Source organism: Pinus tabuliformis, chromosome X (assembly GCF_031772625.1).
Source record: "Pinus tabuliformis cultivar Carrire ecotype Pingquan chromosome X, CPIR1, whole genome shotgun sequence".
Lineage (NCBI taxonomy): Eukaryota > Viridiplantae > Streptophyta > Pinopsida > Pinales > Pinaceae > Pinus > Pinus tabuliformis.
The window spans coordinates 1,564,477,258-1,564,493,985 of NC_142308.1; positions in this window are offsets into that span (position 1 = coordinate 1,564,477,258).

The following is a 16,728-nucleotide window of genomic DNA, read 5'->3' on the forward strand; positions in this document are numbered from 1 at the left end:
CTTACTTAAGCTCTTTTAATTCTCATTTCTTTAGGTTCTTAACAATCTTTACAGAATTTAGATTTAAGATTTTTGTTAGTTATATTGTAAATCATTAGGGATTAAAGGACCAAAAACCCCCAAAACAACATAAAAGACAAAAGCAATGGTAGAGGAAGAACAAGATGGAGAATTCCCACTATTTGGAGAAGGGGGTAGAGGGAGAGGTAGAGGAAATAATGGAGGAGGTAGAGGTAATCATGGAGGAGGAAGAGGAAATTGGGAAGTATATAACTCTTTTGGATTCCCTAGAGTGGATGAGGAAACATGCCACAATGAAAAATATCTCACCATCTGTCCTCCCAAACTTCTATGGGAGTGTTGGACATATATGGCTTTGTTGATGTAGATTGGGCTAGGGATTTTGGTCTTAGAAGATCTACAAGTGGGTATGTGTTCAATCTATTTGCAGGAGTAATTAGTTGGATGATCAAGATAAAATCGATAGTGCCACTCTCAAATACAAAATTTGAGTAATGTAAAGAAGCCATGAAAGTAAGGAAACTGTATGGTTATAGATATTATGTTTAATTATTGGGTTTATACAAGAAGGTATAATGGTTATGATATTCAAAGTGCAATATTTATAGAAAATAACCCTCCTTATCATTCCAAGACAAAGCCTATTGATGTTCAATATCACTTCATGCGAGTCATAATTGAAGATAAGAAGTGTTGATAGTGAATGTGGACACCTTGAAGAATCCTTTAGATTCATTAACAAAGTCTATGAGCACTGAGAATTCTCTTGGTGTAGAGAAACAATGAGCATTATTGCACTAGATTTCTAATCATGTAATCTTATGAACCCTTGTATACAAAGAAAAAATCAAGTTGGAGAATGTTGGGTATGTGTTATATTATTTTCATGACTAACCCAACACATGATTCATATGCACTAGGTGTAATAGAGTGGGTCATAGGGGGATGAAGCCCCCCTGCCCCAAAAAAAAATGAGTGCTTTTTTGCATCATTTTTTATGGTTTTCAACACAAAATTTTTTAATTTAGCAGTTTTGTGGCATATTATGGTTTAGCACGTGGTTTTATCATTCAAGTTAAGGCATTATGGTTCTAATATAATCCACGTTAATGTGTTGGGGTTTTGGCTACTACGAGATCATCTGCATTGTATTGTAAACAATGAACTTGACATATGATGAAAATTATAAGTGTCGCTCTAAATAGTTATTTGGTTTTCCAAAGTAAATCTCCATGTAATATGTGATTTTCATTATTTTAATTTTGTATTTATTAAGAATCTATGCATGCATTGCATTAGTGTATAAGTTTTAAAAATTACATCCTATAGAGTGGTTCCTCACAAAATATTTATTGGATATTAGGATAGATGGAAAGAGATTTTACAAAATATAATTTTTATGTTTCCCTCTCTTTTATGCAAGATAGTAAGTCCCAAAGTATTGATGATTTACCTTGTGAATTTTACAAGAATATGTGGGACATGGTGGTGGAATGCTTTTGCATTATTTCTCATGAGGTATTTTTTACACGGGTTCTTTTCATAGTTGACCTAGGGTGTACAAAGAATGGAAATTAAATGGAACACACACAAAAAATTATTGGCATTATGATACATGTGTTGTCCTTGATGGCAACTCACTTAGAGGTATGATACAGGTGTTGTCCTTGATTACAACTCACTCAGATGATAGATCATAGTGCAGTAGGTCAAGAGAGAGGTATACGCAAGTTAACCTTGATGAAAGTGTGTATACACGTAGGATAGCAGAACAAAAGGCGCGTAGACGTACACACATAGGTTGACAGAAGGAAAGGCACGTACATGTTGGAAAACTAAGTTTTGGTACGTGGTATTTGGTCCATGGTATTTGGTCCAAAGTGTTGACCCCAAGTATTGGGTCCAAGGTATTGGTTCTAAGTGGTTTTGGACCATGGTATTGAAAGAAGCCTAAACCTTTATAAGGAGAATATCATTAGGCCAAGGGGTGGAAGTGAAAGTGATGAATGTCTGATGAAGTGTGAGATCTAGTATGCTGGTTATGGGTTTGTGATGCTTGGCTCGATCTGAATCAAGGAGGCTCCTATGCGGTTGATAAAGGTTGATGGACCAGGATCTTGAAGACTAAAATGTATTATCGTTATATGGTATGATCATGAGTAGATCTGAGTACTGACACATGTTTTATCCTTTATATCTTATTGTCTGGTTATATCTAAAGTAAGAAATTGTAGCAAAGGTATAAGTAATTATCTTTAGATCTGTACGCGGGTTCTCTCTGGTGAAAGAGCATATACACGCTGGTTTGACATAGTCCAGTAGAGTATACATTATGAGATTTGATGTTTCAGGTTGCTATTGGTTCTAGTGGTTTTTACAGAGTTTTGGGCTCCGGTCTATGTTCTGTTAACTGTATTTTGATGACAGGGTTTCAGTGATTCAGTATTGGGTGATTCATAGATTGATGATGTAGGTATAAGTTGATGATTGTAATGCAGTGGTGATTGTTTTGTATTGATGGATCTAGTATGAAAATTTACGAAGCGTGATCCCTGGAAGAAAAGAGAAGGTTGTAGCCTTCTGTAGGCCAGCACTTACGTACTAGTACATCAACTCGTAGAAGAGCTAAGGGGGTTGTAGCTCCCTTCTAGGAGAGTCTGGAGAATAAGAGAAGGTTGTAGCCTTCTGCAGGTAGAATTTTGCATACTGGTATAAGATTGCACCAGTACAAAACCATTTTAAAAAGAAGTTTCTTATTAAAGGAAGATATAGACGAATTGCGGCAGGTGGTTTTCACCCACATTAGGTTTCCACCTTACATCTTGATGTTCATGTGTGTTGCTTATGTGTGATGATCTGTTTTGTTTTACTGCTCCTGTTTACTGTTCATATGGTTAATAATGTTCTGATGCACTCATTAAGGATCAACTAACTGAATCATAAGTTTACTGGATATACGCTTGTTGCATTACACACAATTGCGTATACACGCAGTTTGCCTTAACTGAAGTAGCATATATGAATATGAATATGGAAATGAAAAGGTTATATTTATTTGATAATACTAATTCACCCCCCCCCCCCCCCCCCCCACCTCTTAGTATTATTTCCAACAATTGGTATCAGAGCAGGTCCTTTGGAAGAAGCTTCATCGCTTGAAGGAAGATCCATCAGAATGGGTAATCAAGAAAGAGAGGCATCCATTAGGCCACCAATATTTGATGGGAGGAACTTTGTCTACTGGAAGATAAGAACCACAACATATCTACAATCGCTTGGAATGGATGTTTTTGGAATCGTGGAAGGAGGATATACATATCCATTAGCAATTCCTATAGATACAGTAGAGGGAAAACAATATGAACTCAATGCCAAAGTTGTTATTGTCTTATTGGGAAGTTTGTCACAATCGAAATTTGTCAAGGTCATGTACTTCAAATCAATCAAAGAAATATGGGACAAAATCATTCTAAGCTACGAAGGTGATGATCAGGTAAAACATGCAAAGCTTCAAACTCTTAGAATATGGTATGAAACTCTTAAGATGCAGAGTAATGAAAGCATAGCTAATTACTTCCTGTGTATAGATGAGATTGTCAATTGTATGAGGAATCTGGGTGAAGAAATTAAGGAAGGTGTCTTAGTTGAAAAGGTTTTGAGATCCTTGTCTGCTAAATTTGAATCTAAAGTGTCTGCCATAGAAGAAAAGGAGGATCTGCAGAAAATCACTATGACGCAGCTTCATGGAATCTTAACTGCTTTTGAAATGAGCAAAGGAGGACCATCAGATATGAGATAAGCCACATTTGAAGTATCAGCAAATGGAAAAGAAAGACTCAATGAATCAGGATCCATTTTAGAAGAAGAAGATGAGGTAAATTTTGTCAAGAATCTTGAGCGGGGATCTGGAAGGTTCAAAGGTAAGCTACCTTTCAAATGCTTTTCATGTTGTAGAGTTGGTCACTACGCTACTAGATGCCCTCATAACAAAGGAAAGATATCTGAAGAAGGTAATAAGAGTTATTATCCTAATGATAAAAGTAATGACTCATCCAATAGTGATGAAGACATTAGACTTCTCATGGCCTATGAAAATAAGGATGTAGAAACAGAAGAAGTTACCATATAAAAGAACAGCTGGAGTCAGTAACCAGAGTAAGGGAACAGCTGCAGGATGTAGTAAAAGATTAGAGCATAACAATTCAGAGACTTGAATCAAATATCCTCTCTCTAAAAGGAGATCTTGAATAACAAGAACATGAAGTGTTCGAATTAAGGCAACAAGTGGAAGAAGGAAGAAAAGCTGAAGAAAACATAAGGAAGAAGTATCTGGAAAAGGAAGAACAAAATCAGGTTGAGGTAAATATCTTAAAAGGTAAATTAGAAGAAAAAGATAAACTGTTAGGATTTCAAGACAGTACTAAGATTTTGGATGATATTCTTAGTAGTCAAAGATCCCCTACTATCAAAACTGGTCTTGGTTTTATGAAACTGTCAAAGGTGAATCTAGCTCACAGGGTGAGGAAAGGAATTCTAATGAAAATTTGAAATGATCAACGAAGAGATAAGTGGTCAACCCCAGCAACAACCAAGGAAATAAATTCTTCAAAGACGATCTTTTCCTCCTAACTATGGAAGTGATAGTCGGTTATTTCCTCAAATGAATAATGTTGAATGTTACGTATGTCATAACTTTGGACATATTACAGCGAGATGCAGAAGCAAAATGGGTCAAGACCATCACACAAAAAGATCATCACACTCCAAGTACTTCAAGGGATATTGTTTTTCTTGCAACATGTTTGGTCATAAAGCCATTGACTGCTATAGGAGGAATATGAAACATGTAAGATGTTATGTATGTAACAAGTTTGGACATAAAGCAAGGGAATGCAAGAGCAAAATTTGAACTCCAAAACAAAAAGATCATAAATAATCATAATTCCAAGTACTAAAGAAGACAGAATTAGAGACAAAAAGATGTGGCATAACTCAGTTAGCTGACATAACAGACACAAGGGAAACTGAAAGTGTAGACCTTCAGTATTCCAATTTTCATACGCAGATATTATGAAGAAAAGTCTCGTATATATGCGAATTGGAGGTTGCCAAGTCGCGTATATGGAGCTCTAAAGAAGAAGCAGTAGAACAGAATCAAGAAATGGTTGGGTCATGGTATATAATGGTTGGCACAGGCTCAGGGGGAGCATATATTTCAAATAATGCATTGTTGGCATTATGGTTAGAAGTCTTTGGTGATGATGCTTATGTGGCTTGATCAAAAGAATGGTATTGTAGGTTATAGGACTGAATGTTGATGCTTATGGTACAGATCATATATTGGCTGATGACTATCATGGTCTTGAATAGATTGCTAGTCTTTGTTATAAAGACCTTGCATGTGCTCAGGGGGAGCATGGACGGATTGGTACATCTTGGCATGTACAAAGGGGGATATTAATCAGAGATTTCAAAAGGTATACCCAGGGAGAGAACTTCTTAGTCTGCCCGTTTCCCTTGATGTCAAAAGGGGAGAGTGACTTGGTGTGGTGGTTGCCATCAAGTCCAAAGGGGGAGATTGTTGGCATTATGATACAGGAGTTTTCCTTGATGTCAACTCACTCAGAGGTATGATACAGGTGTTGTCCTCGATGACAACTCACTCACATGACAAATCATAGTGCAGCAGGTCAAGAGAGAGGTATACGCAGGTTAACCTTGATGAAAGTGTGTATACACCTAAGATAGCAGAACAAAAGGCACGTACACATACACACGCAGGTTCACAGAAGGAAAGGTGCCTACATGTCGAAAAACTAAGTTTTGGTCCACGATATTTTGGTATTGGTCCATGGTATTTGGTTTGAAGTGTTGACCCAAATTATTTGGTCCAAGGTATTGGTTCTAAGTGGTTCTGGAACATGGTATTGAAAGAAGCTTAAACCTATATAAGGAGAAGATCATTAGGCCAAGCGGTGGAAGTGTAAGTGATGAATGTCTGATGAAGTGTGAGATCTAGTATGCTGGTTATGGGTTTGTGATGCTTGGCTCAATTTGAATCAAGGAGGCTCCTATGCAGTTGATAAAGGTTAATGGATCAGGATCTTGAAGACTAAAATGTATTATCATTATATGGTATGATCATGAGTAGATCTGAGTATTGACGCATGTTTTATCCTTTATATCTTATTGTCTGGGTATATCTGAAGTTGGAAATTACAGCGAAGGTATAAGTAATTATCTTTAGATCTGTACGCGGGTTCTCTCTGGTGAAAAAGCGTATACACGCTTGTTATAGACATTTTTGTGCCTTACAGCTTTGAGCATGAAATGTCCATAATCCAAGGGATCCAAAGTCCCTAAAAGTGTTTTCCTGCCTCTAAAGGAACAAGGTCAACCAATGATAGCTTCTCCCAGAAGTTCTCCACCAAAAACTACTCAGAACTAGTCAAATCAGGATCAATTCAGATGCTCCACTAGCTACCTGCGTTGCAAAGCACCCCAGTACACTAGCTAGGTGCGTTGCAACGCAGGTAAATGCACTACCAAGGTGCACTGAGTGGGAAATGACAAATGGCAGTGACATTCCGCGAGGTGGAAAGACAATGGAAGCTTCCAGAATCTTCTCCAATGACACTTGCCTCACTCAATTTGACCAGTGATGAGTAAGAGGCTCTCAGTCTCCAAGTGGAAGCGAGAACTGACAGAGAGAAGCCACAAGTCAAAACATAAGCTGACTCATCCTCTCTGCTTACATCTATATATGGATCCCTCATCCCAAAGATCTGGAGGCTGGAATTTTGTACTTTGCGGAGAATTGCTGTTGGTTTGAGATTGAGATTAGTGCATTGGGTGATTTATGCTTTGTTGGAGGTGAGGAAGGGATTCCTTTGCTGGAAGGTAGATGCTGGATCGGGACTCACTTGGTTGTATCTCCTCTTGGACTTTCTTATCATATCAATAAAACTATTTGAGTTTCTCCTATATGCTTGTATATCAATGATGCTTTGTTATATTTGCATTTTTAGCTTAAATCTGATCCTAAGCTATTTATGAATGTAAATCTATGTTTTTGGGTAGTTTTCCTCTTCTGTGATCTTGCAGGAACTTGGTAAAGTTGGGCCAGTAAGGGAGGAGGCAGCGGGAAGTGAACAAAGAGGAGAGCGATTGGATCAACAAACTAGCGAAAGACACAGGTTAGTTACATCCTTCCTCTTCGTTTACATTTCATAAAGAAGAATACGAAAGTAGTTTTCCTTGTTTGTTGCTAAGGCACTGTCACACCTTAGAGTGGGATAGGGGCATTCTGAATAGATACTTTTCCCAACAACAAATTGGCGACTCCACTGGGGACCTATACTACCCCAACAACCAAGGGTTGTGTATTCGATGCAACAATGCGTACCTATGTCGAATATACCTACTACACCGGCTATTGTGACAGTGTCACAAGTTCAAACGCTGCCTGTTGTATGTCAACCTTAGATTTCTCAGGTTGTAATGCAACAGCCCCTTGACCCTGTGACTCAACCACAATCGCCAACTGGTGGGACGACACAGGTCCAAACGAGTACCATTACCCCACACCTTGGTCCAACGGTTAGTATAGCGCAACAGAACATGGGTTCACAACCATGGCTGGTGCAATACCAACAACCACAATTCCAACAAGTATACCAAGGTTCTGAGCAACAGATCTTTGCGAACAGTGGATAGCTGTACATTCAAAACGGTCAAAATCAACCATTTTACAATGGTCATGTCCACCAACCTTATCAATCATACCAACATCAACTGCATTATGCTGGTATGCAAAGGCCAACTGCTCAAGCGATTCCATCGTATCCTGGGTATGCTTCACCTAACTGAATCAACAGTTACCATTCGTGGCAACTTTAGAGTTACCTGATTTACACCGGTTAACAAACGATCCAATTGTTTACGCCCCTTGGTGGCCAGCGATCCCTCATAAACTTCCATAAGATATTCCTAAATTTAATGGAAATCCAGGTGAAGATCCATCGAATCACGTGATGACATTTCATCTATGGTGTTCATCAAACACCCTAAACGATGATTCGATAAGGCTTCGCCTTTTTCAGAGGACGTTAATGGGTCCAGCAGCAAAATGGTATATTGAATTGCCTAGAGCTTCGTTCGACAACTTCAGTACCTTAGCCACGACTTTTTTAACCCATTTTCAATTACCGATAAGGTATGAAACGGGAACGGAAATCCTAACCAACTTCAAACAGACAACGGCCACTCACATATCCGATCATATACATGAGTGGCGACGTCGTCGTAGGATGGTAAAAATGTACGTTGCCGATCAGCTATTAGCTGAATGGTTTATCAAGTCATTACTTCCTGCCATCACGGAAGATGTGGCAAAGGGGGAGTCGTAACGGAAGAGAAAGTTATCGCTCGTGCGCAATATCTGGACTTGGTCTATACTCAGTCTGGCACGCTCTACGACAAAATACCTGACGCCCCTAGACCAGAATTCTCAATTCCTTCTCCTCCTAAATCAAAAAATGACTCTCATGCCAGCGATGGTGTGATTGGCACGACAAACGCGAAATCGACAAAGGCCACATCCAAAAAGGCCCGTAAGATTTCAGATCAAAATGCAAAAGACAAAATTCTTGCTTCGGAAGTAAATGTCGTATCAACAGATAAGGGCAAATAAACCAAACAACCAAGAAGCAAGAAGAATCAAAGCAAAGGGAAGAAGAAGAAACAGGATGAATCATCTCCTGAAAAAACTTCTTCAAACCCTCCTGGAAATAGGAAACCGCCTCCCTCAGGGTGTCAGATATGTGATGAGGATCATTGGACGAAAGAATGTCCATACAAAGCTGAGCTTAAAAGATTCTTTAAAAGTTCGAAAACCTCAGCAGTGTTAACTGATCCATTTCCAAATCCAAGAACAAATCTGGTTGATAGTGGAAATGCTTCCCTGTCTCATGTGCTAATGTTTCAATCTCAAAACAACAAAATGATGCTTTGATTTTGACAAGAAACAAAGATTACGGGAATCCTCAGCTGTCGAACAACAAGGATAAAGATCAACCAAGTAGTTCGACAACAACTTCGACAGAAGTTGTGCCACCCATAATTCCTGAATTAACGATTAAACCGCCAAAGGGAGTAGTACACAAATCGACATTTAATCCTCGCGCCAGAGCAGCGCATCATTATAATATAGTGGAAGATTTGGCCCAATCGCAATCCGCTATGTCGACTCTTGAAGTACTACAAAATTGCCCATCCCAAAGGCAGGCGTTATTATCAGCCATTGGTGGAGTTGACCCAAAGGATTCCAATCTTGTATCCTTCGATCATAAAGGATACGATCCTCAGTTACCAGCTCAATTAGCTTTCCTTATTCAAGTGAAAGCCCTCAACAAAACTGTTCATCGAACAATTATTGATGAGGGGGCATCTACATGTATTATGTCGATGAGCTGTTGGAAAACTTTAGGATCTCCAACCTTGTCGCGATCTTCGATGACGTTAAAAGCATTCGACGGAAGGACATATACCCCGTATGGTATCCTAAATAACTTGAAGGTTGAACTAGGGGGAAAAACAGTGGAAATAGATGTTGAAGTCATCGATGGGAATCTTGATTACAACATCCTACTAGGAAGACCATGGATCTATGCCATGGCAGCTGTTGTTTCGACCTATTTCAGAAAGATTGCATTCCCCTTTCAAGGAGGGATTACAATCGTCGATCAGCAGAACTTCCTCCCCAATGGTTCTCAAGTTACAGGAAGCGTTCCAATGATCCATGAGAGCAACCATTCGCTTCAGAATATCGGAGTAGTCCTACTAAAAGATCCTATACTAATGGGAACTTTCGCTCTTCCACCTCCAATCAATCTAGAGGAAGTAGCATCGATAGGAACCCGCAATATGATATCTTCCATAAAGATCTCAGAAAACGATATCGACATGGATCATGCATTGGTTTTTCCCCCAAGCCCAATAGAAATATTATAGCAATCAATGTTTCTAGCATGGGAGGCAAACCCAAATCAACGCTCATCAAGCGTTTGGATAGATAGGTCTAGAGAATATGGTACCCCTTCTGATCCTTGGTCGCGAGTACATGGAACCAACGAAGGAATTGTTCAATCAATGTTAATTGAAGGGGCACCATGGAATGATTGCCACCATCGTTCTCTTCTTCCGGATTGTGAAGAAGATACTCAAGATGACCTTTATCATCCATCAGTTTTTGAATTCCTATCAAATACTGTAAATACGGTGGATTCCGAGCGAAACTTATCCAATATTGAAGAGACTATAGCCATAAATATCTCGACCAAAACAAATGTTGTAGAGAATATTTATGTTGGCAAATGTTGTTCTCCTTCAGAACTGGAAATATATAGCGCTCTTTTTCGCGAATTCAGAGATGTCTTTGCTTGGTCATATGATGAAATGCCAGGCATTGACTCGAGTATCGTTGAACACGAAATTAAGATGTATCCATATGTCAAACCAGTACGACAACGGCTAAGGCAGGTGCACCCCAAGAAAGCCGCTGCCATTAAGGCAGAAGTTGAGAAACTTCTCCATGCTGGTTTCATCTACCCGGTTCCGCTAACTGATTGGGTATCGAACATTGTCCCGGTTATGAAAAAACAGGGGACAATTAGAGTGTGCGTCGATTATAGGGATGTAAATCAAGCTTGTCCAAAGGACAACTACCCTACACCCTTTATCGACCAGATAATTGATGAATGCGCCGGTTGCGAAATCTTTTCGTTCATGGATGGATTTTCCGGGTATAATCAAATAAATATCCTCCGCAGGACCAGTCAAAGAGTGCATTCATTTGTCCGTGGGGCACATTCGCATATCGAAAATTACCCTTTGGTTTAAAGAACGCAGGGGCGACGTTTCAGAGGGCAATGAATTATGCCTTCCATGACATCAAGAACATCGTTCAACCATACCTCGACGACCTTCCAGCTCATTCGCGAAAGCGGACTGATCATCCGCAGCATTTAAGAGCGATATTTCTACGTTGCCGACACTACAAGATACGACTCAATCCGCACAAATGTGTATTTTTCATTGGTTCTGGTCGTTTACTTGGCTTTGTAGTCTCCAAGGATGGGATTCGTCTCGACCCATGCAAGGTTCAGGCAATCATAAATTTGCCTCCACCTTCGAATTTGCTTCATATTTAGAAACTCCAAGGGAAAGCAAACTTTCTGAGGAGGTTCATTCCAGATTACGCCAAACTTGCTGAAGGTTATACACGTATTTTGAAAAAGGAGGTACCCTTCGTCTGGGATCAGGTTGCGCAAGCTTCCTTTGATGCTTTAAAATATTCCTTAATAAAAGCATCATTAATGTACGCCCCCGATTATCAAAGAGATTTTAACCTGTATCTGGCTGCAGAAGATACAACCATCGCAATGGTTTTAGTTCAAGAAGTCGATGGAATTGAACACCCTATATATTATTTAAGTAAAAACTTAAATGATACAGAAAGCAAATATTCTTATGTTGAAAAACTAGCGCTTGCAGTTGTTCAACCGAGATACAAAGATTTCGACACTATGTCCTCTTTCGGAAAACTACCATTCTGTCAGATTGCAACCCCATGACTTATATATTGTCGCGACAGTTGCTGGGGGGCAAATATTTAAAATGGATAGCAATCCTTCAAGAGTTTGATCTGGAATTTGTAAAATCCAAATCAAAGAAAGCTCTAGTTTTTGCAGAATTATTATGTGATCTCCCATCATCGTCCAATGATGAAACATCCGAAGAATCAATCGTGGACGAGAATTTGTTTCTGATATCCACAAGCAATGAGTGGTATGGAGATATAATAATTTATCTCCAAACCCAAAAGTTTAGGCCTAACACCTCTCACTCTGAACAGAAACGTATACGATACCAAGCAAAAGACTACATGATCGTCGGTGATACGCTTTACCGTCGTGGTGTCGATACAGTTCTGAGAAGGTGCCTCACCCATGAGGAGGCCGAGAAAGCCCTGAATGAGTGTCATTCAGGCGCGTGTGGGGGGCATCGATCTGGATATGCTACAGCACAAAAAATCTTACGAGCAGGATACTTCTGGCCGACCATGTTCAAAGATTGCATAACCCCAGTCAGAAGTTGCCATGCTTGTCAAATTTTTGATAGCAAAACCAGAAGACCACCCGCACCCTTACAGCCAATAATTGCTGTTGGGCCTTTCGCCAAATGGGGCATCGATTTCATGACATGTAACCCCACCTCGACCGGGGGGCATGGGTATATTATAGTCGCCGTTGACTATTTTACCAAATGGGCCGAGGCGATGCCTACATTAGATAACACTGGTGAAACAGCTGCCCTTTTCTTTTTCAATCATGTAGTCGCCAGATTCGGCGTACCACAGGCTATAGTCACGGATCATGGATCGCATTTTCGCAATCACATGATGCTCGAATTAGCTGCCAAACTAGGACTGTCTCACGACAGCTCCACTCCGTATTATCCGCAAGCCAACGGACAAGTTGAAGCGATCAACAAGGTCCTAAAGCGTATGTTGCAAAGGATGATCGGAGTTCACAAAAGAAGATGGCACCTAATCCTGTACTCAGCCTTGTGGGCTTACCGAACATCGGTAAGGAATGCGACCGGGTTCACACCCTTCCAACTGGTATATGGCCTGGAAGCAGTCTTACCAGTCCAGTGCGAAATCTCGTCTCTTAAACTCGCAATCGATCTCCTCCCCGGAACTTCGGAAGAAGAGGCCCGTTTCTTGGAATTAATCCAATTGGATGAAACTCATCGTGATGCCGCTCTGGCTAACGAAGCCCATAAGAAACGAGTCAAGGCATAGTTCGACAAAAATGTCAAACCCCGTGTCTTCTCAGAAGGTGACTTGGTCTTGCTTTACGACCAAGAATCCGATAAATTGGGAGCAGGTAAATTTTATTCTTTATGGATGGGCCCCTATATTGTTAAACGAGTGTTAGCAAAAGGAGCCTACGAGTTAATGGATTATGACGGAATTCCACTGGCGCAACCTCGTAATGGGTTGTACCTCAAGCGTTACTATGCTTAAATAGTGACCAATATGCTTTTGTTGTATTTTATTTTCGCTAAAGTGTTCGTTTTGGTCGAGTAATCCACCTTTTTACATTTATTGCAGATGTCAAACCTTTTGGAGACATGTGTTGGATATGCTGACGGAGCGAGTCGTAGTTCGCGGAACCTGTCCTCCGCAGCCTGGGCCATTTTTTATCCAAGCGGCGAGTTAGTAAGTTTCAGAGGTGTATGTATTGGTCAATCAATGAATAACATCGCTGAGTATAGCGCATTGATAGAACTTCTCTCTGATGCCATCACCCATGGTATACGCCGACTAATCGTCAGGCTAGACTCACAACTCGTAATACTACAACTCAATGGTATATATTCCGTCCGAAACCCAGCCATTTATCGCATGTTCCTAAGGGTTAAGATTTTGGAAAGACAATTTGATTTGATTCAATATCAACATATTTCCAGAAACTTAAACACATTAACCGACTCATTAGCAAACTATGTGTTAGATAGACATTTGCGACATTTATAAAAAGAAACACATCATCATTGTTTTACATGTGGATCATATAACTCAACCAGAATAAAACCCCGAAAATCAAAATATGTATATATAGTTGTTTATGGTCTACATATAATGTTCTGTAACCAAGACAAAATCGGTCACATGACCCAAAAACTCAAAATGCTAGGGGGCACCCTAGTCTAATGATGCTCGTGATAGCAAGTCACGGCCTGTGTAATCATGCGTAAGAGATGAGTCCATCCTCTAGGCACACCAGTAGTATGCCGCTGTAACTGCAAAGGTAGCTCGTCGATCCTCACATCTGGAATACCGAGAGTAAGGCTCTCAACCTGCTCCTGCACAGCTGTGAGAGTCTCGGCCACATCAAGGTCACGAAGAATAACCCTCCCAGCGGCCTCTCCTGCTGGGGCAGCGGCTGGCACTCTCAGGCGAACTACTGGATGAACAGGACCAACATCTGCATGCACACATGAGTTTGATTAAAGTCTTGATAGAATAAAGCACAAGGACATTATAGATAAAAACAGTAAACAGTGATATGGTCAAAGATTTTACCAATAGAGCCCCACTGCTCGCCATCCGGCAGTACTAAATCCGGATCCCCCTGGAAATCCATGCCAACATATGGATACTCGGAATAGACCATCTCCTGACGATCAAACCACCTGAAGAAGGTATCGGAAAAAGAAATCTGAGATTGACCAGCATGCCTAGACATATGGTCAACCCATCTCTGCATGCGTGGTTCAGTAGGAGAAGGTAAGTCAAGAGCAATGTACTGCGGCTGCATCAGTGGTATCTTCTCCAAGGCAAAGGCGGTCAAAATAGAACCAAACCCAAAGTTCTTCAACCTCCCATCCTTTATTTTGGTCAACTGACTTTTCATCACAAGAAGTACTGCATCACACCAGTTGAATATTTTCGGTTGGGGGCATTCCAAGGCATGCTGCATATAGGATCTGTTGGCTACATGAAGAGACGCACTCCCGGCCATCCTACCAAAAGTATACAGGATAGACCTAAGGGACCTGTCAGTAACATCACGGATGATGATCTTGCCGTCTTTACTCAGCTGAGATCCTTCCCTGCAATACTGGCGGACATAATCTCTCACAGAGTCACTCCCTCGGGCCGAACCTGACAAAGAGATGGGGGCACCCCGCCTCGACAAACCAGTCAAGAAGTAAATGTCTACTGCGGTCAAGGGGATAGATTTGCCCCTAATCTGGAAAACTTGATTGATAGGATCCCAAGCATCGAGCAAATACTGCAGTAGGTTGATCTGTTGTCTCATGCTAGAGATGCGGAAGAACTTTAGCAGACCACAGTTCCGCAGCGCGTTCACCATAACCGGATCATGTAGGGAAATCATGTCCTCTTCATGTTCTCGTTCTCGCCATGTAAGGGTCATTTTGCTCCAAGATCTCTGAAAAAAAAACAAGAGAGGAGTTAGATCCTGGTTTTGATGAGAAACAGGCAAAAATTTTCATCAAAAACTGTGCAACAAAATCCTTTCCTGCGCCCAACGCACCTGCACAGTGTTTCACCTGCATTGAATGTCAAACTGCCTTCACAATGGTCAACAATCAGCGCAGGTTTCGAATGCCCAGGGTGCGTTGATGGCAGAACGAGCCCATCAAACCCCAGGGGCTCAGAAAAGCAGGGAAGGAAGCACAGAATGTGGAAAGGAAACCATGAAATGAAAGAGATCAGGTTTAGCTCCTACCTGGTCCAAACGGCGCCGAGAATCGTCCACAGAATCTCCCGAAATCAGCTGATGAAAATCAAGGGGGAAGAGGCACCTCCAAAGCTCCAACAAGCCAAGTTCAAATGAAATGGTAAAATGAGAGGTAAAAACACTTTTTAATTGCTTTTTACGTAGTTCAAAGTAAAATATTAGCGTTTTTATCTCATTTTCAAGCAAATGTTGTTCATTTCTAACTAGTTTGATGAAGCAATTGAAAGAACAGTACTATCTTTGAAAAGGCAAAGCTATTTATGGTAAAAAATCAAAACTAGACCATGTTATCGAGCAGTTTTAGCACATAGTTCATGCTCGTTAAAAAATAAACATAAGACCGAGCAAGTGTTTCAATCCGCATTTAAGATTGTTAAAAAATGAACTACCCTCCGGTAAATAACCACCGTGAATGTAACATTATCAGCCATTAAAGCCTTGGTCGTGTTTGCACCGTCACCCCCACTTTTCCATTGGCCGATCATTCACCTCCATTTGATTGTTTACCCATTTTGAGGAACAGCTGCGAAGAGTGATTTCACTAGCCATCCTTGTGACACTGCCGTGATTGGAAAATTCCAACCCTTACCTGGAATTAGCTGCTACCCATTTTATCACTCGTTCCTCAAAAGACGAGTCTTCTTTAAGCTCTTTTCATCTGACTCGTAAAATATGAAAAGATTGCCGAGTTTTGGCCTTCCAGCTCGTTAAAGCGACCAGAAGTGCTATCCCTCCTCTAGATTTTAGTCTTTTTGGACCTGAGGGATTATTGCACAAAAAGATCGAGCGCTTCTTTTGTTCGGCTCGTTAAAACTATCGAAAATTCATCCCTTCTGTATTGTTTTATACTTTTTCGGACTTAAGGGATTAGATGACGAAAAAGGAACTTTGGAGTTACCTTTACGTACCTTTTCAGACTCTCTAAAAATGAAAAGGACCGAGTTATCTTTGTCGTTAGACTCGTTAAAAAGATTAATAGCGACAAACTTGTCTTTAGACGAGAACGAGTTTCACTATCGCTAGGCTCGTTAAAACATAGCGATGGGTTTGCCCGAAGGGAAAATTATAGAACAAGCATATGTTATCCTCCTCAAGCTTGACAAAAATAAAGAGGTACTGGTCAGCAATGACTGGGGAAAAATTGGGAAGAAACTCAAAGAAACTTTATTGGTAGCAAGTCGCTCTTGAACATGACACTTCCACTCCGTGCTTGAGTCGGGTTGGGTTGTTTCATTCGCCGGTCACATCACCATGGTCTCGCCATACCATCCACCTTTGGCGTAAATGCTACCAATCCATCATAAAAGTGTCGCCGATATGTTCAAGAGAAGTCATCCAGAGAAGTCACCCGTGTCCCATCCACTACCATACA